The following is a 25,015-nucleotide window of genomic DNA, read 5'->3' as shown; positions in this document are numbered from 1 at the left end:
TATTATTTGCTCTCTTATGATTATAAAACTGATGCACAGAGGAATTACCATGACCAAGTCAGGTAATATACTCATTAAATTGTCCCTTTATTCAACAAACACAAATTTGCTAGTGATTTTTGTACAAGGGATTGGAGAACATTGCTCCTAAGGTTTAAGCTTGCATTTCCTCAAGGAGCTCGTGTCTTGTTCAGGGTGGGCAGGGCGTGCAACAAGAGCACCTCGAGTAATTAATTCCTCATGGCATTCATGAGTGCCATTCCTCCTCATCACCTTTCCACATAGTGAGGTTTTCCTTGTTTGTTTTTACATGTGAAAGACAAGTCCATGTCCTGCATGCCTCTGAGTGGACTGCAGAGCTATGGAATGTAGAAAGAATGTATTCCAAATCAAACAAAAGCTCAAACAGAAAAGCTGAGGGACTCGGGTCTCTGGATAATGTAGCCCCACTGAGCGGTTCCTTGGCCCCTGATGCTCGGAGGGAGGCAAGGTCCACGTGCACCAGTGTCTGGTTGATTGGCTGATGCTGGCTCCCCAGCCCCCTCTCTCTGTCTGGAGGCTGAGGCTAAGGTGTCCAGGCAGCAGAGTCTCAGGAGGCAAGGGTCTCCCTTGAATACACAGGGACAATGGTTTTCTCAACAAGGACCAAGAAACACAACAAATCAGAGAAAGGCTGGATGAGTGGGACTGCATTAAACTGCAGAGCTTCTGTATGGCAAAGGACATAGCTAGTAAATTAATTAGGAAGCCTACAGAATGGGAGAAGATCTTCACCAACCATACAACGGACAAAGGCCTCATATCTAAAATATATCAACAACTCAAAAAATTGAATCAATCCAAAACTAATCTCCAAAGAAACAGCCATCCCATTAAAAGACGGGCCAAAGACTTAAGAGAGTCTTCTCTGAAGAAGAAATAAGAATGGCCTACAGACACATGAAGAAATGCTCGACATCTCTGTCATAAAAGAAATGCAAATCAAAACAACTTTTTTTTAAAGTAAACAATTTATTCTCCCTCTTGTGGTCTGTTTCATAAGTTAGTGAGACCATGTGCTTTTACCCTGCTTCTACCTTACAAATGACTCCCAGCAGAGGCTCAGGTTTATGGCAGATCACTGGAGCCTTTCACTGTGTTGACCGTAGGTAATTACTATGAAATTACAGTCACTTTACTGCTTTCCGAGTGATTCAAGAACTCGGCTCCCTCATCAGGCCCCAGCTTTCCCCGTGTACTGGAGTAGCCATAGTGCTTCTACTTGGTGCAGTGACAACCCTGCCCGGAAGGCCACTGAGTCAGAGAGCAGCCCATACGGTCACTGCTGGCCCCCACATCAAGTCCTTGAGAGCTCCTCTCAAACGTCAGCAGAAAATAACCCCCCCGGGGACAAATAGAGAATACACAAGAGGGGGGCACACAACCAAAACGCGGCCTCCACGGAGAGTTCATCTGTCCATATTCTGTGGTGGTGCTGGCGGCACAGGGGTGGCGAATTGAACAGGGTACTCAGTAAATCACTGGAATTCTTAGCTGGACAAGAACTTTAGGTAATAATAAGAGTGGTAACAACAGCTCATGTTTATCTTGTCAAAGTCTGGGAAGTGGGATCTTATCATTCTTTACAGATGTGGAAATGGAAACACAGAGAAGCAATAGAGCTGGCCCGAGAAATCAGGATGGAGTTCAGGGAGTCCTGTTGAACATGGACAATGCTTTATTTATGCTGCCTTCAACAGCAACAAACACAGATGTCTGACACTTGGTTGATCCTCAGTGCCTGTAGCTTTCTCCCTTTCGATAGCATGAAAGTCTCCAAATGCACTGGCATGGCTTTTGGCGGGTTAGAGCTGGCCTTTGAGTAAAGCACATGGAAGGAAAAGTATTCTTTTATAACACTATTTTTCAGGGCTGGCTCCTGATCTTATCAATGTCACGTGGCAATAGTCCGTGACTTGTATCTTTTATTATGGGATGGGCTAGATCGCACCAATTACTTGATGAAGAAGCCTTTCATTAGTAGAGAGGTGCCTTGGAGGTTGCAGGCCTGAGGCCTCTAACCCGCTCTGCACAGTGCTGTGTGTGTCTGCTGTGCTGTGGCCGCCTGAGGGCTGCTGGGCTGGCGTCCACCAGGCTGCTTGCCGTCCAGCCCCCTTTGCATGGCTGCTTGTCATTCATTCCATACCTCCACTTGCTAAAGAACTGCCCTTCCCGCCTCCGCCATTCCCCGATCCTCATGCCTTTTCCCACTCTTCCATGTCCAGCTGGATGAGCAAGTCACGGAGTCTCTCTGAAACTTGAGAATCCTGCTTCTATTCAACAACTTCTGAATGTGCTCGAGGTCAGTCTCTTTCTGGGCCACATAATACCACGTCTTCCCTGGATGTCCATCCTGCCTGATTGTCCTTTAGAGCTGGAACCTTCACCCCCTCTTGTCTTCAGGCGTGACCAGCTGCCCCCTCCCTTCACCCACCAGCAGCGTGGGCTGCTCTAAGTGACTGTCACAGCCTCTGTAGTCCTGGGTGCTCTCTAGAACCCTAACATGCCCACCCAGGGAGTGGCTGGCATTTCCCTTCTTGTTGAAATTGGGATGGCTTTTGTGGCAACCCAAATCAGTGGCTCTAAACAATTTATATTTTTATTAACTTATATGGACATTATGCTGTCCATGAGCTTGCAGTTTGGCCATCTTGGGAAGAATGTCTACTTTTCTTTCCTGGCATCTTCTTGGACAATTCAAATGTGAGGATTAGAGGCAGGTGTGGTACACACCTATAAACACGCTACTCGAACGGGTGAAGGAAGAGCAGGGCAAGTCTGAGGCTAGCTTGGTTGTTCATGTACATACCCAAACTACATGTTTGTGTGTTTGTTTTTTCCTTTTCCAATTGGGACCAAAACATGTACACAGTATTCCATCTTTCCTTTATAAAATTATAGTTGCTGAGATTATGACACAAGGAAAATGTTGTAAAGACTCCTTTCTGCTCAGCTGTTGGTTCCTACCTGTAGGCAAGGACATGTCTGTGTTTTCTAGGAGGCGATTGAGCTTCTGAGTAGAGTGACATTTTCCAGCTGAACCTTTTTATTATTTTTCCCTTCAGAGTCCAAGAGTCAAAGATGAACAGGAAGAGATACGGATGAATAGGGGTCAGGTGAGGTCACATTCTTCACAGTTTGTAATAAGGTCCAAAGGAAATCTATATTTTCTCAGTATCCGGGAATTTTTGTCACAACTCTGGAAGACCCCCGTGCTACTCATTAGATCTGATGGTGGCTTTCAAATGTTTGGATGGGGAATGCTGAAAGCTGGAATGGTTCCATCTCAGAAATGTACCAAAGCACAGGAAACCCGCGAAAGATACAGATCTACAGCCTCCAGTAAACAGAACTCCTTTCCACATGGATCTGATCTGAAGAGGCCTCACTTACGCTTCTGTGGCAAATCCCAGGAAACACGTCTGCCACTTCATTAGGCCACTGTCAAAAGTCTGGCTCAGTCCCTCTACATATTTTTTTCATTTGTTTGTCCAAGATGTTGTAGAAATTAGTTCCAGCTTTCTTATCACAACCCCGTTTCCTTTTTGTGGAACAAGTCCATGATCCCACAATCTTCCGGTACAACAAGGATATCTTGGGGCACCGACTCTGTTTTCTTCCATAATGTATGGTGCTTAGGGTGCTGGGATAGGGGAGACTCTGCACCATAGTTCCCCTTTCCTTTCCCTTCCCTGTGGAGTTTGGATGTGGAATCCTAATAAGCTGGACTGGAAAGACTCTAAAGAAACCACACCATTTGTCAACCTATTTCTCACTTGCACTCCCTGAGGTACTCATCAACCCCAAACTCACAAATGTAACAGATGCAAAGCCTGCATCAAATCTGATCAAATCTGAGTCACAAGTTTTTATTAAGGATTTATTAAGTCTAGGGCCTTCTGGAAAATTCTGTACCAAATTATTATATGAAGACGTGTCAATCAAGCACTGTTTACAGAACTTGAAGATACTACTTTAAGGATCCCTTTAAAATTCAGTGCCCAGGCCCTACTCTCCAGTACTGTGATTTTATTATTCTAGCAGAGGGCTCAGACATCACAATTTTTCCTCTCCAAGTTCCTGAGGTGATTCTTATGTCTAGCCAGGACTCCGACTTCTGACCTAGTGATATATGTGTACAGTAGAATTATCCAAGAGGTTGTTGGAAAACATAAAAGAACAAATACACTCAGAAGAGCTGCCTGAGTGCACTGGAGAGGCACTGAATCAGAGTCCCTAGTCCTGGGACATGAGTGACAGCCCACTGAGACATCACAATACTTAGATTCTGCTTCCTTTGGATTCTTGTCTCTTTATTTACAATTCCTTCCTGTCCCACCCTCTTCTTCTCCCATTCCACTTCTATGCTGCTCTAATGTCCACTGAAACCATGAGAAGAAACACACAACAGTTAGTCATCTTGGTGAATAGGAATGAACTGAAGAAAGATGTCTGGAGACAGACTGTCAAGCTTCCTAGAGAGCTGGCCTTCACAGCGAGCTCTTCAGCCCTCTGGATGGTCCTCCACCAGGACCACAGGCAGCACTGTGACAAGGGCCGGAAACCCCAGCCACAGCACACAAACCCTCCTGTGGTTAGTGGTGGAACACGCGGCATTGGCTCCACTCATTTCCTAAACTCTCTAACCACTTTCTTCTAACCAGCAATGGCTAGATATTGTACTTCTTCTAAAATGCACGGTCCCCACCAAGCCCTGTTTGGTGTCTTCCCAGCTTTCTGGAGTCCTCGGGGGCTTAAGCACCACTTGTAATCTTCAATGTGGTCACCAGATCATTGGCAGGGTGGATCTCCACAGCCTGGTGACAGCTTCACCAAGAACCTGCTTGGTACCAAGGCTGGGAGTGGAGTAATGAAGGAGGTACAAGCCCTTCCCTTGAGAAACGGGAGCACAGTGGAAGCAGGGAAAGGGTCAGTAGACTCTCTGTGGACACACTGTGTGTGTTGAATGGGTGGACTGGGACCATGCAAGAACCCGCCCAGGAATCAGGCATGCTTGTGGATAGCACCATGCTTGGGATCGGCTTTGGAGGGTGAGAATGATGGCATACGTGAAGACTGCATGGGAGAAGACAGCGCAGGATGCCAGGCTCACAAAACAGTATGTATATGAGAAAAGGTTTTCAGTTCCTTTTCTTTCTCCAGCTCACACCTGTAATCCTAGATACTCGGAGGCTGAGATCTGAGAATCACAAGTTGGGGCAGGAAAGTCTGTGAGACTCTTTTCTCCAATTAACCACCAAAAAGCAGGAGGTAGAGAAGTGGCTCATGTAGTAGACCACTGGCCTTGAGCCAAAAATGTTTAGGGACAGTGCCAAGACTCTGGAGTTCAAGCCCCCACGCGGGCACCAAATGCAAGAAACAAAAAATGCGGAGGACATTGGAAGAAAAACAGTATGGAAAAAGTTCCAATTCAAGTTTAATGAAGAGGATTCGCTCTGGGTAAACACAAGAAGCCAAGACCACACTGCAGCTCTAAAGTTGCCCCCACCAGAAGTATAGGAGAGAAGCAACGAAGGAGCCCAGCCTTGTCCTCTTCTCCATGGGAGGGTGGTGGAGATTAAGGGAAAATGGAAATTAAAGACACATGATGCTGGGGGTGGGGGGAGACAGAGAGAGAGAGACAGAGACAGAGAGCTCACTTTGTCAACCATCTTCACTGCCTTCTGACCCATCACCCTTTCTTCCTCTCAGACTCCCAATCAGCTTGCTAAAGCTTGGGCCCTGCCACCACGCAATAGAGAAAAGCTACCCATGCAGGGCCCCAGCAAGCCTACCCCACGGGCTCCTTCCATGCTCCTCCAGCACTTACTGTGAAAGTTGTGGTCCTCACCCACTGCCTTAGGAAGAGGCTAAAAAATAAAAATAATAAAAAATAACAAAGTTTAAAAAATTCACAGTGACAGACATAGGAATGGAGCCAAGTCTGAAGTCAAGGAGACTCGATTTCATTTGTTCTTGCCTTGGAAAAAGTCCATCTGAATCTATTCAAGCTCTGACAGAGTTGTAGTTGACAAGGATCAGGTCTTTTATAAGTCTCCAGGCCCAAAGAGGAAATAAAAGCCTTTTCCAAATGCAGGCTAAGGCAGGAAATGTTCTATTTATTATACTCCCATAAAGAGAAATAAGCCTGCCCCAGTTGTTCATGGCACATACACATCAGGCTCTCACCCAGGAACCCTCAAGCTTGAAGGAAAGGTGTCCACTGTTCCTCTTTAGAAGAGAATTTTTCAAGTCTCCCCACATGTGTTAGTTTTCACAAGTCCTCCTGAGAGACACATGTCCTGCTTGCTTTGCGTCTGACCAGTGGGCATGTGAAGTCTTCTGGGCTGGTCTCCATTGCTTTACACAGCAAATGTGCCACAGAGCAAGTTATTATCTTAGCCTGGCCCCCCACAGCCCCCCACCCCCGCAAAGGGTCAACTAGACAGAGAAGAGCTCTGCATCGTCCATTCTCTCTACACTCACTTTTTCTGCAGCTTCTGACTCATGCACTAAGACGTTAGGAGTGCCCCTTCCTTTGTGAAGCACTCTAAGTGGCAGTTAGAAAGACGTAAAACTGACCCTGTGATCTGACTGCCAAATCTGCAAGGTGTAGGAGCCATTCCCCATACTCTTTCCTTCCTGTAAGTCTCAAGAATCTGGCCTGATTCTTCCATGAGTCTCAGGTTCACAAATACCGTAAAACCTTGTGCTGGAGTTTCCCATCCACATACATCATCCACAGAGCAAAACCTTCACGTTAGACATTTGGGATGTTACAATATGTGAAAATGAATTTCCACAAGATTAAACCACAGATGTGTCTACATTAGAAGTTTTCTTGTTAAATTGTTAAGTTTTGTTAAGTACAGCTAGTCATTAAAGCATATCACTATGTCACTAGGGAGCAGAAGAAATACGTGTGCCTATTTGTCCAAAATTATACCATGATGAGCCAGAAGTTGGTGGTTCACGCCTGTAATCCTAGCTACTCAGGAGGCTGTGATCTGAGGATCATGGTTCAAAGCCTGCCTGGGCAGGAAAGTCTGTGAGACTCTCATCTCCAATTAACCACCAGAAAACTGAAAGTGGTGCTGCGGCTCAAAGTGGTAGAGGGAAAAAGCTTGAGCAAAAAAGCTCAGGAACAAGCCGGGAGTTTGGCCTAGTGGTAGAGTGCTTGCCTAGCATGCACGAAGATCCAAGTTCAATTCCTCGGTACCACATACATAGAAAAAAAAGCTGGAAGTGGTGCAGAGGCTCAAGTGGTAGAGCTCTACTCTTGAGAAAGTGCAAGGACAGTGCTCAGGTCCTGAGCTCAAGCCCAGGGCTGGCAAAAATAAGCTCAGGGACAGCACCCACGCCCCGAGTTCAAACCCTCGTCACCAACAAAAGCAAACAAAACCCCCAAAACTACACCACAGCCATCTGTTCTTCCCTCCAAACCAGCCAAACCATTTTTACTGCTGTAAGCCAGGATGAACCAAAATCACAGTACCTTCCCTTCACTTACAAAAAACATCAAAGGAAGGAAGTCTCCTATTGTTGTTCTATGTTTAGAACAGATGATGCTAAGATGACCTTCAAAATTTAATAGCATCCAGATCCTATCTAATGCTTCGGCTCTGCCAGTGATCTTTGGGGTGGACAGTGGCCAGAGATGTCCCCATTTGTGCCTCTTCTCCCAATTATTGTGACAGTAGAAATTCTGTAGAAAATTCGTGTCTCAGGTAAGATCAGTGGGAAAGGGTACCCACGTCATTTGGTGACTGCAAGCTTTATTTATAACATTGACCTCTAATGGAATCCTGCAGATATTTCAACATAGAGGGGAAAAGGTCTGAAAACAAAGTAGGGGGAAAAAGGGACTAAAATGAAAAGCACAATTTCTGCCTATATTATCCCACTTATACCTGATCATTCAACTAAAGCTATACATCAGATTTGATCTTTTTCTTCTCAATTTGCAACATATATCAGGGTCAGACATATCTATTCTTGTTGTTCAAAAGGTAACCCACCTGCAAAGACCACATGGGGTTGAAGTTCTTAGAAACATATGTAATGCAAGTGGAGTATGTTATCTTCAAGGACTTTTACTCTGTAACACTTTGTTATGGACCAAGCATCAAACAAGACATTTCATCTCTCTATCCTAGCACTTGGAATATTTTTAAAAAGTGACTTGGTAATCAGTTGTGCTAGCACATATCTGTAGTGAGATTTTTGCTCTGGACCCAAGATACAAGATCTGATCTGCAAAGTAACTAAAGCAACAAAAGAGGAGCATAGTGAAAGAGGCAGAGTACCTACCTAGCAAACAACCAAGAGTTCAAACCCTCATCCTCATCCTTATCCTCATCCTCATCCTCAGCAAGCTTGAATCAACTAAGGTTCTCTCCTTCATTCACAGTGAGGATAATCACAGCTCTTCCTCAGCTACACAAGCTAGCTGTGGAGATCCAACAAGACAAGGCATACATGTAAGTGGTCTGGAAACAGAAGTCATGTCAATACCCTCGCCACACGATCCTTCTTCATCAGTGGGTAGAAACTGTGGTTAGGCTACAATGTCCTGCTACTTACAGCTACCCTAGAAAAAGGTGACTTCCTTCACTTCTCACAGGAACCCTTTGGGAGCCTTCCATTAGCCTCCCAGAACTCCCAGGGGTGGATCTCCAGGCAGGAGGGAATTTCCAGGTGGCTTCCAACTTGCTCTTGCAAGGATCCATGGACCAGCAACATTGACATTCTATGCAAGCACTCTACCACTAGCCCAAACTTCCGGCCCCAACACTGACATTCTAGAAGCTTCTTAGACGTATAGATCCTCCAGCCCATCACCACATTTGCTAATCGGAGCCTGTGTTTCTAACAAAAAGATGGTGCCTCAGAAGTTTGGGGGACCAAGATGTCACCCAGGGCCTTTGCTGAGACCTTTGTGTCTAGTGCACTGAGGCCAGCACTGCCTTTCATTGAAGAAACACGTCTTCTCATATCTGGTTTTCCCATCGATCTTGTTTAGGGTTGTGTGGGGGGCAGAAATCTCTACTCATCTCTGCTACATAGCAATCTGGCTTTCTTTGGTTCTAAAAAAAATGCCAGTGAATCTCAGTCAAATTTCCATGCCCTGTGTAGGCAGGAGCCTGCTTGCAGAGGACAATGGCGGCCAGAGACGGAAAGTGAACCCTGGAGCTGATGAAACTGAAGCTCTGCTTAAATTATTTATTGAAATTCCATGACTTGGCTTGCCGGTTATAAGCCAGGGAAGCCTAAAGTCACTGAGCATGTCTGTCCTGAGCCAGCTCCATCCGGCACCCACTGAAGTCACCTGCCTCATAACCTGCAAGACCAGTCAGGTATGCAAGCCTTGCCCAAGGGGTCAAGCTGTGCAAAGCCCACATTGCCCTCCAGAGTGGGCAAAGCTCTCTGAAGGCCCCACACTGAGAGCTCCTGGCACCCATCGCTGTACTGAGCAGGACTTCGGGGACTCTGCCTGCTAGCCAAGGGCAGAGGAAGCCTGGATGCTGAAGAAAACCAAGAAAGCAGACATTCCTTTATTATTATTATTATTAGTAGTAGTAGTAGTAGTAGTAGTATTTTAAATATCTACCTCAGAGTTTCTATTCACATGATGGAGAGAGGGGTATTTTTTTGTTGCCAACCAACACACACACACACACACACACACACACACACACACACACACCAAATTAAACCCTGTGCACTGGCTCACTCCTGTAATCTCAGCTACTCAGGAGGCTAAGGCTCCAGACCTGAGGATCAGGGTTCAAAGCTAGCCCAGGCAAGAAAGTCTGTGGTATTCATACTGCCAATTAGGCACCCAACAAATAAGTAAATAAAAGCTGAAAGTGAAGTTGTACTCAGGGGTAGAGCACTAGCTTTGACTAGAAAAGTTCAGGAACAGCACTCAGGCCTTGGGTTTAAGCCCTAGAACTGTCACAAAAGCCAACACACCAACAGCAGCAGCAACAACAAAACCCTATCGATAAAAGTAACTTTCTAAAATCATTGATATTTGCTTCTCCAAAGCAAAATCTTATCAACAACCTGCCTAATGACTGTAGAATGGCCAACCTCACTATGACACAGGCGCATAATGGAATCGCATGCAGCTGTTTGAAAGAATCAACTGCATTCCTATGTATTACTTTGGAGGAAGCATCGTCGTCGGAGAAAATGTCACGTCACAGAGTAACATGGATGGTGAGGTCCTTTTACATTTATGAGCGAGTCCCTGATACACAAGGGTGCATGCAAAGCAGAGTGGCAGAGGAGAGGATATTCCTGCTGATAACAGCATTTCTGTAGGAATGACTTCAAGGGAGCCAGCCAGCGGGTGAGTACTACTTTCAAAGAAGGATTTCAGAGGACCCTGAGACACTGATGCATAACATTTCATTTGCCGTGCAATGTTTATGAATGAACAGGATTTATTTACTTCGGAGCAGATGGGAAATCTCCACCCTTCATGGTATGATCATTTTATTTCCCATGAGTTGGAATTAAACGATCTTCACTTTTAATACTCATCCAATGCCTACTTGCATGGGTGAGATGCAGACCTAAGTTTTTTTCTAACTCAGTGGCTCTAACAATATTTTCCTAACCTAACGAATACAGATGGAAGGCAGACAGTAACGCAGCACTCAATACTCCTGTTTTCTAAGAGCAACACTTCTGAAAATCATCCTCCCACATTAGCTGTTCAAGACATAATTGCATCGTTATTATTAAGGTGTGGGTCAGAGGTGTCACCACTTCATAAGTCAGGCAATGAGTACATTTCTCTTTTTGGCCAATGTCGCCCTTCCCTTTGCTTTCCCCCATTTCCACCTCGTGTCCCTGCCCACAGATTTGAACCTCGTGGCCTCTGAGTTCATCTGAGCTTGTTTTAGGCTGAATATGCCTCCCACTGTGGAAACTTCATCTCCATGGAGGGAGCTGGACACGCTGGTGCCTGCCTGTAATCTCAGCAATGACAAGAAGCCTCAACTAGGCCATCACAGCTCAGGCTGTGTGCCCAGACGGATGAGTGAGATTACGGTCCCCAAATACCCAGTGAACGCAGCCTGGGTTGAGGCATGACTCAAGAGGTGGAATGCCAGCCTAGTGAGCACAAACCCCAATACCACGAGTCCCTTCCCTTCCTCCAGAATCTGTAACCACAGCGTCTTGCTTTGGTTTCCCTTACCATCTTAGATGTGCAGAACTTTTACTTTTGGCAATACTTGGATTTGAATTCCAGGCCTACAAGGTCACTAGCCAGGCATTCCACGTCTTGGGCCACTCTCTAGCCCTTTTAGCTTTAGTTTTTTTTGACAGGATCTTACGTTTTCCCAGGTCCAGTTGGGCAGCGATTCTCCTATTCAGGTTTCCCCCAGCACTGAGGTGACAGGTATGTACCACCTGGAGTTTTTTGTTGTTGTTGTTGGAAATGGAGTCTAGCAAAACCTTTGGTTCAGGCTGGCCTCTAGCCAGAATTCTCTGAATCCCAGCTCCAAAGAAGAACAATCTCACTGGCTGCGTCAACCTTCACCTCATATTCTTAATATCCTTGCTGCCATCTTTTATTTTATTACTATTTTATTTTGCATGCGTTCGCTTATTACACAAATAAAACTTTATTATCCTTCACAACTCTCTGAAGTTTCCAGCACTCTGGACTTCTTCTTAGGAACGTAAGAAGGAGGCACACACTATAAACACATGAAGTAATTAGCTTCTAAGTACTTGAAAAAGTAATGCCTCCCCAGGGATTTTGAAGGGAGAAGTTTAAGCAATGAGAAAACCTGACCAAATGACACAATGCGAAGGTCAAGAAGCCAAGAAGACCACTCATTGCACAGAGTTAGAAAGAGCCCAGGGAGAGAGCAAGGGAAGGGAAGATATTGTCCAGAAAGAAAGGTACTCTGCCTGACTGGCATAACTCTCCCTCCTCTGCACATCACCTTCATAAAAACAATTAACCGAAGAAAGAGCCTATGTCTGGTGAAATACAGACAGGAGTGCAGAGGGTTAGGGCTTTGACCAGCGGGCTCTGGGAGGTGGCTAGGCCCTTGTGGCTGGCGGGAGATGGGAGGGAGCCTGGGTTTTGGAGGTGGTTGTGCTGTCAGAGGAATAGCTGTGGAAGCAGTGAGGAGGATCAGTGAAGGGACGGACAGTGTACAGTTGACCACATGGGGGCGGCCATTCTTCTCCTGGCTCCTTCCAATCAGATGGGGAGGCAGGGAGTGGTCCTTCTTGCTCCTGCCTGCTTCTCTCTTGGTGCCCTCAGGAAGGAGTCGTATCTCTCGCTCATTCTGGTGAGTGAGTTGGTGACGTGATCTATGTGTGAATTCCGCTGCCCACGAGATGTGTCATGCGTGGATTTAAGTCAGGAGTTTGTGCTGGGTTGCATGGCTGCACAGATGAGTTGTTTCAATTAAGGGATATTTCAGAAGTCAATGATTAGCTTTTAGTTCTGACTGACACTTTTATCGCTTGTGTGGGAGCTAGTCTAAATAGCACACAGTTGGAACTTGAAAGCACAATGGAGAGTAATGTAAATCCAGAAATGGAATAAGCCCTGGGAGATGAAGAGAAATGACTCAATTGTAAGGTGAATTGCTCAGTTTTTATGAGCTGCACATGAAAAAAGCTTGCAGAATCTAGGAAGTGGAGGAAAATGGGAGAGCAAGAAAACAGAGATACTGCACGTCTTGCAGGAGATAGTCAATGAGAATCCATAAAGTTCAATCCATTTGTGAAGTTCTAGGATTTCTATCGCGGGATCTTTTCACAGCCTGACTGTATAAAAATTCTTTCAGTAGCACAGGAAGGCAGATTGTAGGAGGAAGAGAGAACAAGGCTGTAGTAAAGGTCTCACTAGGAAATCATAAACATTTGTATGTCCTAGGATGAGATGTGCACAGTAACACACATGGAGCCAGAGAGAGCCATCAGAAGGGTCATGTCCCGAAGAGGGCTCCGAGATCTAACTTAAGGCAAGAGAAAATAAAGAGGAACACCCAAGAGAGAAGTACGTGCTGGAGAGAGAAGAGAGAGCTGGCTTCTCTGTTGTGTAAGATTTGCACATGGGAGTGAGGTTGGGAAAGATGAGACATAAGCCCAGAGAGATAGAGCTGATCACAAAATAATCCATTCTACCCAACAGAATCTCTAGATGCTTAATCTTACATACTAAAATTATCAGCAGAAAAAACCCCACAAATTTGCTGCATTATTCGGAGCAAGAAATGTGTTAACCCCACATTCTCGCTTGAAGTCTTGGCTTTCCATGATATCAGAAGCCATCTTTCCATGGGCTGTCTGCAGTTGCAGCCACTAAGTGACGTTTCCTGGACCAGGTGTGTTAGTGATTTTTGTTCATGCCCACCCCCTCTCTCTCTCCACCCTGCCCTGGGCCCTGGAATGTTGAGGGTTAGAATTTCATCCCAACTTCCCTGGCCCTCTGGTTACAGGGGCTGGGTGGATGAGTAAGAGGCCCGAAGGGGTGATGGGAGTTGCTAAGGAATGTCAGGTAGGTTGCTTACTGTCCTGGCTCTCCAACCCTCTCAGGTCACTCTGGGCTGGCTATATCCTTTACCACAGGCTAAACTGGTCCAAGTCACTGTGGGTGGAGCTCCAGGATGACATCGGACTGAATCATTTGCCATGGACTCTGCGTGTCTCTCTTCTGAATGTCCTGTGACTCCCCCTGAAACTGGAGACCTGATTGGCTGTCATTACAGCCTTGGGAGATGCTGAGAATAGCCACATGAGTGATCCTGCGGACCTTTCCCAAGCACACGGCTCTGTTCAGGTAGCGCGTGCTCTAGAAAACATTTCATTCTCAGAGACATCACTTCTCACGCTGCAAAAGCTTTCCCCATAACTTCCTTTCCCAGAATCTCTGCTCCTTTTCCAGACCATCTTCCTTTTCAGCACCATCTTCTCTTGCCCACTGAAGTTTGAAGTTCCATCTATACCTGTTGGCATGTGGGTTTAAGCTTTGATCTCCTTTGTGACATTATACTTTCTGAGGTAGACAGGATTGTGTTTTACCCACTCTCGTCTTTTCCATAGTGCCTTTTTACACAGATGACACTAGGAAAAGTTTTATCGGTTTAGTGGCTCGTGAGTAGAATTGTCTGAGAGGGCTTACCTGTAAAATGTTATGAACACAACACGACATCTCAAAGGCGTGCTTCAGTCTGCATGTGTAGCCAGGAGGAAAAAGCTTGGATGGGGGCATCAACAGAACTTTGTTTCTCATGGGTCTAGAAACTGTGAAATCCAAGGATAAGGAGGAGGTGACTATGATCACTGTGGCTGGCTTTCTTGTCTGTGTTTCAGAGGAGCACGTTCTGATTGTGTCTACACACGACAAAATGAGAGACAGAGAGAGACAGAGACAGAGAGAGAGACAGAGTGAGACAGAGAGACAGAGAAAGAGAGACAGAGAGAGAGACAGAGAGACGAAGACACAAAGAGAAAAGGAAAGAGAAAGAGTGAAGGGAGAGGCCCACCATCTGCTGCTGGTGACTCATACCTGTAATCCTAGCTCGTCAGGAGGCTAAAACCTGAGGACCACAGTTCAAAGTCATCCCTGGAAGCCAAGTCTGAGAGACTCTTATCTCCAGTTCACCACCAGAGAATTGCAAGTGCTGCTATAGCTCACAGTGGTAGAGTGCTAGCCTAGAGTGCAGTGACAGCACCCAGGCCTTGAGCTCAAGCCAGCCTCAACAACTGACCAAAAGTGGGGGGGGGCGTTTAGGGGGAGTGTATTTCTTCATAAATATCCAGAAACCTTACTGGATTAGGGGCTTGTATTTATGAATTCATTTAACCTCATCTCCTAAAAGCACCACCTCTGAACATAATCACATCGAGCATTCGGGGTTTCCACATATGAATTTGTGGAGGGAGAAGAAGACGTACAATCCAATCTGCATCATTCCATCCCTGACCCTCCAAATCCATGTCCTCCCATCAAGAATATATTCAGTCCATCACAATACTCCAAAAGACCCGTAACTCATCTCAGTGTCAACTCTAACGTCAGAAGCCCTGGTCCTGAGTAAGTGCCACCCACGTCAGGTAATGTTGTGTCCCGAGGCGCCCTTCTTTTCTCTTGCATCCAAACCCACCCCAGCTGTGAATCAGACAAGCTACCCAAACACAGGGTTGGCCAGCACAGGTGGTTAGACAGTCCAAAAGAGACCAGCAGGGAAGGGGAAAGAGACGAGGAGTTTGGGTCAAGGGCAAAATTGCACTATATTTTAAAATTTTAGGATTATCTTTTTGGTTCAATGCTCATCTTCTGTACCCACTAGGATGGTAAATCTACCCTTGGGGTCCCTCTGCCCAGGCTTTAGGGGACCGGGACTCAGCCCCCTGCGCTGAGGAGGTCCCTTCCCCCATGACCTTAAGTCTGAAAGCAAGAGCCTTTCCCAGCTTGCTCCTCATTAAGTGTTTCCCACGTCTGCCAGAGCCAGGTTCCTGAGTATTCTCACAGTCAGCCACTGTCCGCTCCTGGTGCAGAGGGGAGGCTGTTAGTTGGCACATCTAGGGCTGCTTTGACCTCAGGTGAGATCATTAAGGAAAATCCCCAGAACAAGATACCGACGGACGGATGCAGTTTTCTACGCTCAGTACTTTTCTGTGCCTGATTTTGCTGTTGGATCAAATCTCATCTCAGGCTCTGCCTTTACCATACCGATCGATCACTAGGTTCCACATTAAAACTGGGCAGTGCACGAATAGCTTATCTTGCTCTCTGGTCTGCCTAGTGTGTAAATGGGATATTGAAATCCACAATAGGAAGGTGGAAAAGGAAGCTAGGCATCCAGTGAAGCTCCCACCATTTTCCCCTCACGGGTGGAAGGCAAGCTGTGTCTGTTCTTTGGCATAAGAAGCAGTGATGAACAATCCGCCCCCGGCTGTAGTCTGAGTAAATTCACTGACAGAACATTGACTTTGAACTCTGGGCCTACTCTTGGGGGACTCTGAGGACCTAGGCTGGGATGCAGTCACCAGTTGTCTCCTGTGACACCTCCGGCCACATCCTTTGTTCATGAGAGAAGAATCTAGGGCAGAAAGTCAGGAGTCGGCCCCGTGCTTCCTCAGCACACAATCTTGGGTGAGTGGCAGAACTTCTTCCGGAAACTCTCATGGGTTAAGCAGGAGAACCAGAGTGGAGAGAACGGAGTTGAGAGGAAGTTACGTGATATAATGACTTGAATAGCATGTGTGTTCTGACATTTTTAGGTGTTACTAAGTTCAAGGCAGCAAGGCAGCCTCACCAGTGTCTCGCTATTACTTTTTAAAGTGGTTTCCACTCATGTTTAAGTCACTAGTTCCCAGCCTAGCCCCAGGTCAGCCAGTTAAAGAAGCAGATGACAGGTCTAGCTGTCTACAGCCAACAAAATAACCCTTTACTTGGACTTTCCTTTCTTTCTTTATTCCCTTTAAGAATACTATTTGAGGTTTGCCGTAGCCAGTACATCACAAAGCCAAGGTGTTCTGCAGATGTGTCAAAGGTTCATCATTCTGTGTCTGACACAGGTGGCCACCTGGTACAGGGGAAGTCTCCCAGCCATACTGCTTCACCATCTAAACCCCTCAGAGCTTGAAGTAGAGCTATGGCTCAGGGACAGTGCCCAGACCCTGATTTCAAGCCTCAGAACTAGCATTTTTTTAAAAAATGAAAAAGGCATTAAAAATGGTCAAATGGCCCAACACTGGTGGCTCATGCCTGTAATCCTAGCTACCAGGAGGCTGCAATCTAAGGGTTGCATTTGGAATCCTGCCCAGGCAGGAAAGTCCATGAGACTGTGATCTCCAACAAAGTACTCAGACAAAGCTGGAAGCGGTGCTATGGCTCAAGCAAAAGAGCCCTGAGTTCAAGCCCAGGGGCCAGGACACACACACACACACACACACACACACACACACACACACACAAATGCCCAAATGTAGTCAAGAAAGCCTGTTTTTCACTTGCAGGCTACTTGTAGATGCATTGGCTCTGTGGCTCACTCCTTCAGAGAGGACAGGTCAGGAATTCTTAGAGGACAAGCCTCTTAGGTGTCGATGTCTCTGTTCTGTCCTTAAACAATGGGGATATGAATAACTGCAGTTAATATCCTGAGATGTGAGAGTTCAATTATAAATACTTGTGGTACACTTTGCATTACTATGAAGTGTAGGCTGTTTTTATTTGCATGCCTTTCCCTTGAAGGAAGCTCTCGGGAATTATGATGATGATTTCTCTCAAGGGGAAAAAGAGTTTACTAGGAAGCGAACAGAGGAGTACAAAGAACTCACCGAGGTATCTGTGTTACCCCAGCCTCCTGACGGCTGGCCGGGGGCCAGATGTTCTGTGTGCCTCACAATCCCATAAGCCATGCTAGATCTACATGGTTGTCTTGCCCATTGGAAGCATCCAAAGAATTGGCTGGAGTTAGGAACATTTCTGTGTAAGTTATCCCAATAGGACATTACTAAGCCCTCAAATTATGGATTTAAAATTGACATCTGATATATATAAATTATGCATGTTTATATATATAGTTGTTGAATATATATATTCATACATGTGACATTCAACAATGTTATTTATAATTTTGTTATTTATAATGTACAATTATTTATAATTTATAAAACCATAGCTTAACGAATTAGAAAAGAAGCAGGCCTCGGAAGCCTTGAAGACACTGGTGTTGGGTACTAATGAAGTAAGATAAATAAGCATCCATTAAGGCACTATTGAAGATGTCCCAAAAATACAAACTCATGAATCAGAGGCAAAAATGCTTTTTACTATTAAGAAAGAAACCAACTTCCCATCAAATCAAGGCATCTGAGACTTAATAATCAGCTCCTTGAATATGAAGAAACGTGTGTGTGGGGGGGTGTGTGTGCATATAGACACACTGAAACTGGCTAATGTGAAAGTCAATCAAAGTAGGTCAACAGAACAAGAGGATTCTGTGAGTTTATCCCATTTGGGTTGAGGTCAGAATCTAGCAGACCTAGGAATGTGGCTCCAGTCTGTCTCCTATCTGAAGAAATTCCCCAAGAAAGTCAAGTGGCTTGGTCAAGAGCACAGGGAGAAAGAACCACCTCAGATATTTAGCATGTATACCCTGTGACATCAGAAGATACCCCCCTCCTTTCTTGGGGACTCTAGCTCTGGAAGCCATGATTTAAGGGCCTCCAGATTCGCTTGCCTGCCACATGGGCTCATTTCTTACCGACTGTGCTGGAGTGTTGCAGACATGAAGGAATCTTTGTCCTTGAGCTGTGTCATTCCCAGAGGACTCATTGCATCTTTGTATTACATGTCCCCACACACAAATGTCAGGACACTACTCAATGCAGCAGTGTGTGCCAGCAGCTCATGGCTTGGCAGAAGTCAGGCCCCGCTGTCAATGCTGAGGGGGTTATCTGACAGAGCAATGCCCCATGTGCAGGGGAAGTGTGAAGAGAGTGTGCTGGTGGAGATGGGGACCGTGTTCCGCAGAAGAGCAGTGTCTACCTTAGAGACTTAGAGGCAGGCCTGCTGACAAAGTCTGGACCTCTGTGCCAATTTCATCAGCTGCGGAAAAGGGCTGTTAACCGCGTGGACGAGCATTCTGGTGATGGGTTGCCAGATGGCAGTGCTCTGTGAAGGTGGCAGTGGTGGATGATCATGGCCACCAACTCTGAAAGCAGCTCCTTCTCTTCCTCTCCCCCTGCTAATTGCCAAGGAAGGCCAAGCCCACAGCTCTGAGCCAATCTGGGCTGTACCAGTGGCTACTTCCATATAGTGGTGGTAGAGTTGTTGACCTCCCACAGAGACAGCCTGCCCTGCAAATCCTCACACATCTAGCATGTGAACCATTATGGAGAATGTCCACTGTCTCCAGTCTATACTATGAGGGCTCAAGCATCCTTCTGAAAGCCCCGGGACCCTGCATGGAGCTCTCAACACAGAAGAATCAAACTATCAACCTTTACAGCTGAAAGGAACTTTAGGGATCAATTCATTCAATTTCTTTATTTTAGAAATAATGAAGAAACCCAAGCTACCAGCCAGAAACAACAGAGTAACAGAAGAAAGCAGAGCCTAAAATCAAGATTCCCAGACCCCACTGCAAGGTTTTACTTATTACTCAAAGACTGGTCATCTGGAACAAATATGATGTGCATGCATTCCACCAGGTGGAGAAGTGGATGTGAGCATGTCAGTTGTGGACCTCAGATCACAGAAGAGTATATGTTCAGACACACACACACATATGTATAAAATATACATATATCATATACATTATATACATAGATATATATAATAAATATAGTATGTGTATGCACACACATATATAGGAATGAAACATACACATGCACATAAAGAACATATATTTAATAACACAAAGCAGTTGGCGTGCATATCCCTCTGTAGGAATGAAGAGAAGACATAACGTAGCTGATCTAAAACATCTCAGTAGCCATCTTCACCCCTTTGGTTGAGTCCACACAAAGGGAAATCACACCAAGCATGGGCAGTAGGGCACTGATACAACTATTCTGTATCCCTGGCCTCTTTTTCCACATCCTTTGGCCCCATCCCTTCCCATGCCTCAAGCCCTTCATCCATGGGGAGTCTCTGATAGCCCCCCTTTCCTCGCCTCACCTGTTCTGTGAACTCATTCCTTCACTTCAAAGCCAACCAAGAGCCATTTATCCCCCACTCTGGAATGAAAGGTGCCTTGCTCGCCCTGTTGCAGTGATTCTTGGCACAGGGCTTGGAACAGTTCTGAGGAGTTGCCTCCTATCCTCCTCCAGGTGGGAGAGAGGCCTGCAGGGCTGGTCCCCGGGTTTCTTCAGGGGTTCCCTTACTCCCGCAGGGAGGCAGTGTCAAGAGAAACTCCTGGGGTCTTAATAGGGGTAGAGGTGGGGTTTCCCAATTAGGGGCCCTCCCGTGGCAACAGGTTTGAGGAGGGAGGAGGATAATATAACAACGGCTTCTCCCCCCAACTCTGTGCCTGAGCACTGCAGAAACCCAACTCCCTCCAAATGTGTGCTGTAGAGCTCTGTTTAGTGCCCTCCTGACACCAGATCTCTTACTTAGAACTTCCCTTACTTACCCTGAGCTCGCAGTCCCTCCAATGGCCAGGAGTGACCCTGCCCTTCCACTCCCAGCTTGCAAGTTCTTCCAGGGTTCCTGTGTCTACCCTGTGTAACTCCACATTCCCTAATCAGACTCGAGGCCTGGCTCCTGGCAGCCACAGCCACTGTGCATTTCAAGCACTTTGACATTACCTGCATTTTTTTATTTTTATTAATATACATAGCACAATTTTGGAACCAGACCTCCTGGCTTTGAATCACTTTCTATGGGACCCAGAGCAAAAGGCCTCACCTTTCCTGAAGAGCCTGGGTCATGCATCTGTGAAAGTCACAACGGATCTGCCCTGTGGCATTGTGGGATGAGGGATAAGGAATGAGACAGTGCCTAGTACTGCAGAGTAGATGCTTAAAATGTTTCATTGATTATAGTGTCTACCCCCATCTTACTACCTGTGATTCTGAAAGGCCTGGCATTACTAAATATGGTGGCACACACCTGTAATCGCTGACTGGGAAGGTGAAACAGGGTGATCACAAGTTCCAAGTCAGCTTGACGTGCACAGAAAGACCTTGTCCAAAGGAGGAGGAGGAGGAGAGGGCCAGCCATGGTCGTTTATGCCTATAATCCTAGTTTCTCTGGAGGGAGAGACTTTGGGACCTGCATAGACAGGAGAATGAAGACTGGGTTTTCTATGCCATCATTACGTTCACTTCCCTGTGTCTCCCAGCCCTCTCTACCTACCCCATCCTTTTCCTATTATTTACAAGCAGAGGCTTATAAGTTGGAAATGGAAATGAGCAGCTTTAGGAGAAAGGAAAAGTCCCTGATGGTTTTTACAATTCTACAGGTCACAGTGCAGAATGACTATCGGGTCAGGGGCTCATATTTAAGGTCATCAAATCCTCATGTAGGGGTGACCCGAGAACAGAAGACCCACCTACCAAATGTCAATCCTACACTGATGGTCAGGAAGCTTTCCTTTCCCACCGGTGGGTTCAGTTGTGTAGGATTAAAATGCTCTCCAGGGGCTTGGTAGTGCAGAAACACAGTGTTTCTACTTGGTCTGAGCACCACAACCCTCTGAGATTTCTGCCAAATTGTGAGTGTTCAGGAACCCATCCCTGAAGACTGCTTTGTTCCTGTGGGCTGGAATCTGGAAACTGCCTGGCTAAGGAACTCCTGTTCTGGAGGAGAGTGACCAGGTGTTGTTAACATCCCCATTTGTACAGTAGAATTCTATTTGCATGCCTGGCCAGTTAACTTGTGTGTATAATAGTTTAAACCTCTTCCTTGGAGAGACTCAAAAGACTTCAGACTTGCCCAGACTCTGTAGATACATAACCAACCATGTTAGGGAATGTGGGCAAAGGAAGGAAAGCCTTGAAGCGGCGTGTCTCCCACATCAGGCAGAGGCAGCTGAACTTAGTGTAGGAGATAGGGGAGCAGATGTGAAGAGCATATTGTAGGAAGATTAATCCGAGGCCATTAGGCATGAGATATGGGGGTGAGTTAGGAAATCACCCTCGTGGATCCCTTCTGAGTGAGGGAGACGGAAGAAACAGGAATAACTCCCCACAGCAAAGGCTGGCATGTTGTTTCTCCAAACCTGCATGCCCTTTCTCCTAGGAGGACAGCAGGATGCCATTTTCCGGCCTGGCTCACACATTACGACAGCCGTTGGATTAAGCTTTGGACTGTGGGAAGTGGGTGGAAGTGCTGTGGCTACTTTCAAAGCTCTGGGCTGATTCTCCAACTGAGATCCCGGGGTGAAGCAGAGCCTAGCAGTGTTGCTAGGCAGAAGGAGGTCAAGTGATGGTGACCGCTGCCCAGATGCTGCCTTGAGCTCACGTGGGAACCAGTGCACAGGCGTGTTTCAGCACTTTTCCTGAACTGAACAATGCAGCACCTTACATCAGAATAGGAAAACCTCTTGTTCACATAGGCACTCCTATTTTTTCTCTTATTTGATGCGTATAAGATGCCTCCCCTTATCTGGATGAATTATAAGGAGGAGGAATGTTCCTCACTTGCGATCCCTCACTCAGAGTCTGATGGGCACACCCGGCCCAGAACCTTCAGTCTCCCCACAAGAAAATTCTCAGACATATGCAGCAAAGGGCCAGACCCCTGGGCTGCTTTGTTACCTAGATGCTACAGGTTCTTGGTTTCATGCTATAACCACAAGATACTGGAGAACTCAATTGTGAAAATAAATTCAAGGCAGGGGAGATTGCCCCTCCCCTTCCTTCTCCCCCTCCCCTCCCCTGCTGCGGTTACTAGGCTTTTGTTCCCCATCAGTGGTAGAAGGCAGGGGTGTCCATCCAGAGAAGAGCTTTGGGCTGAATCAAGCTATCTGTCACCATGACAGACAGCTATCTAGTTATCTGTCACCATGACAACCTCCCAAAGCAGGATCCTAAGAGACAGTAACTGGGACAAGGCTTTTACTTCCTCTGCATTCTAGGTAATGGGCTCCCATTTGGATTACTGTTCCCTGAACATCTCTCCCCCCCCCATCTTCTTCACCTTTTGTGCTATTTCTATAGTTGGGTACTTGTTGAACAGATCGATGAAATGCAAAACAGCACCCTAAAGCCTGAAGACGTCGTCACAAGGCGTAGGGTACCAGCAGTGTGAAACCTCTGGCACATGCCAGGCTGTGGACAGCCCCAGTGCAGATACTTGTCTTTTTGGAAGAGATTTACCATGCTGCTACAGAGCTTCATGTGTGTTGGCCCTGACCAGTGTGCTGGGTTTCTTTGAAGTTGTTCACCCACTTACTGCTGCATCCATGTCCCTTTGCCGCAGCCCCTTCTGCCTCTCACCCCATGGTGGGCTCTCTCAGTGGCCCTGCTTCAAGCCTCTCCTCATTGTCATGTGGTCAGGGGTACTGGTAGCCACAACAACAATGGCAAAAGGAGCCCCATATCCTCCTTCTGAGCTTGCATCAGATACTCTAAAATGTGAGACGGCAAATGGAGCGACCCAAGAACATCACACTAGAGGAACCGAGGTTTTTGTCGACTGTTTGTGTCTCCCCAAATCCAACATGGGATCACTGGATGATTGTGGAGATTCCATTTTACAGATGGGGTGGCTTAGCGTTAAAGTGAGCCACACAGACCACGTGTGGCCAAGCAGGCCCTCAAATCCAGGCTGGCTCAGCGGGAGCTCTCAGTCCTCCCATGACATCTGGCCACAGAGCACATGAATTTTTGTGCACACATGGATGGAGTCAGTCACTCGCTGTGAGGAGACATTTCCGAGGAGTTCCGTGTATTTACAAGGGAACGGAAGTCCTTCCAGCTGTTGGTTCCTCCCTCTCCCCGGGACTGAAGCCAATATCTTCTGTGCATTTACCATGTACTGCAGCCAACCTTGACCGTTCTCCTCTCTGAGACATAACTGAACCTTCTGGGCTCGCCTAAGTCTAGACACTTCTGAGAATCGTGATCATTCTTTGGGGTGCAAGTCCAGTCCTACTTCCCCCCAAATTCACACTTGGAGAGTAGCGTTGGATCACATGGGTCCCTTCATTGACATCTCTTATTTTGTGTGATGCCCCTCATCAGCCCCCACTGTGTGTCACTCCCCCACTGCTGAGACCTCATTTCCTTCTTGAATTTCCTCCACCTCCTTTCAGCTTTAGCCTGGCTCAAAGTGGACATGTCATAAATACTTTTGCTAATTGCTCAAATGCTTGTCAACTCCCTTGTCTCCCTACATTTTTTTTATCTCACTAAGACCTATCCTCATTTTTCTGTCCAGCTTTGGAAATAACTTGTCACTCCTATATTATAAAAGAAAATATGGCAAGAGGAGAAGAACTAATTAGAGGTGTGGGGGGGGGGTTCGAAGCATTCCTTCCTTGTTTTCCTGGTTCATTGGAGGTCAGTCTGGGTGGGGGGGGTGACTCATGTGCACCAGAATCTTTGCCTCAGCCTCCCCCTTCCTGTGAAATGCATGCTGCGATTGGGAAAAAGCTTCCATCTTATTCTGAATGTCAGTCTTCACTGCCTAGTCCACTCCCTGTACCCAAGGTTTAGGGACCCTGGTTCTTAGTTCCTGGTGAACTATAGGATGAACTCTGGGATGCTTCCTAAGGGTACAGTTACCAGGACATCACCCCAGCCTCTGAAGTCTCAATCGGTGGACATAGGGGTCTCAAGAAAATCTGCAGACCTTCCTGTGCTTCTGGTGCTGAGAGCCAGTGCTCTCACCGTCGTTTCTCGTTAGGACTACAATCCACACAGTCTGGAGGAGCTTCCCATGCCAGCAGAGCTAGAGGCCATGTCTAGAGGGAACCAACTCCATCTCCCTTTAGCAGGAAGGATTCCTTTCCTCTCTGACAGCACCCTATCTGTAGTTAACAGAATTTCACATGTCAGACCATTCCTTGAAGGAAAATAACACATTTCCAAAATGGGCTGTCACACGGGGGGTTGGCAGAAGAGAATGCTGCTAGCTGGAGCAGACCTTTTGACAGAGAGAGTCCTTTTGTAGACTTAGGTCTTTCAGAAGTCTATTTTCTCTGAGGGCTTCTATGGCGAGGGTGAACTGGGGACTTACTGGTAAGGAGATGGGAAAATCTGAAAACAGAACCAAAGATCCTCCTAGAATCAAAGGGCCTAGACTCCAAAGGCTTCTTCATCCAAGGTCAAAGTTACAGTGTTCAGATATCCTGGAAGCCATCCCTGGAGCCCAATGGGAAAAAGGATTAGAGCTCTGAAATAACATCTCTATGGGAGTCAGCTAGGTAGGAACTTCCCTGAATGAGGGAGCAAGTTCACAGGAGGAATCCACTTCCAGGATCCAACTCTGGGGTCAAGGATCTGCCCTTGTCATGTAGTGACACCAAACTCA

The 25,015-nt window shown here is 46.5% G+C and overlaps 1 protein-coding gene across 4 annotated transcripts in view; it reads right to left on the bottom strand.

The window, feature by feature from the left end:
• Clic5 (CLIC family member 5) overlaps positions 1-25,015 on the bottom strand; it is a 110,390-nt gene that overhangs the window by 33,123 nt on the left and 52,252 nt on the right. The gene's annotated exons all lie outside the window — the stretch shown is intronic.

This window comes from Megascapheus bottae, chromosome 22 (genome assembly GCF_031878675.1).
Source record: "Megascapheus bottae isolate mThoBot1 chromosome 22, mThoBot2.hap1, whole genome shotgun sequence".
In the NCBI taxonomy this organism is placed as follows: Eukaryota; Metazoa; Chordata; class Mammalia; order Rodentia; family Geomyidae; genus Megascapheus; species Megascapheus bottae.
This window is presented reverse-complemented; position numbering and strand designations above follow the sequence as displayed.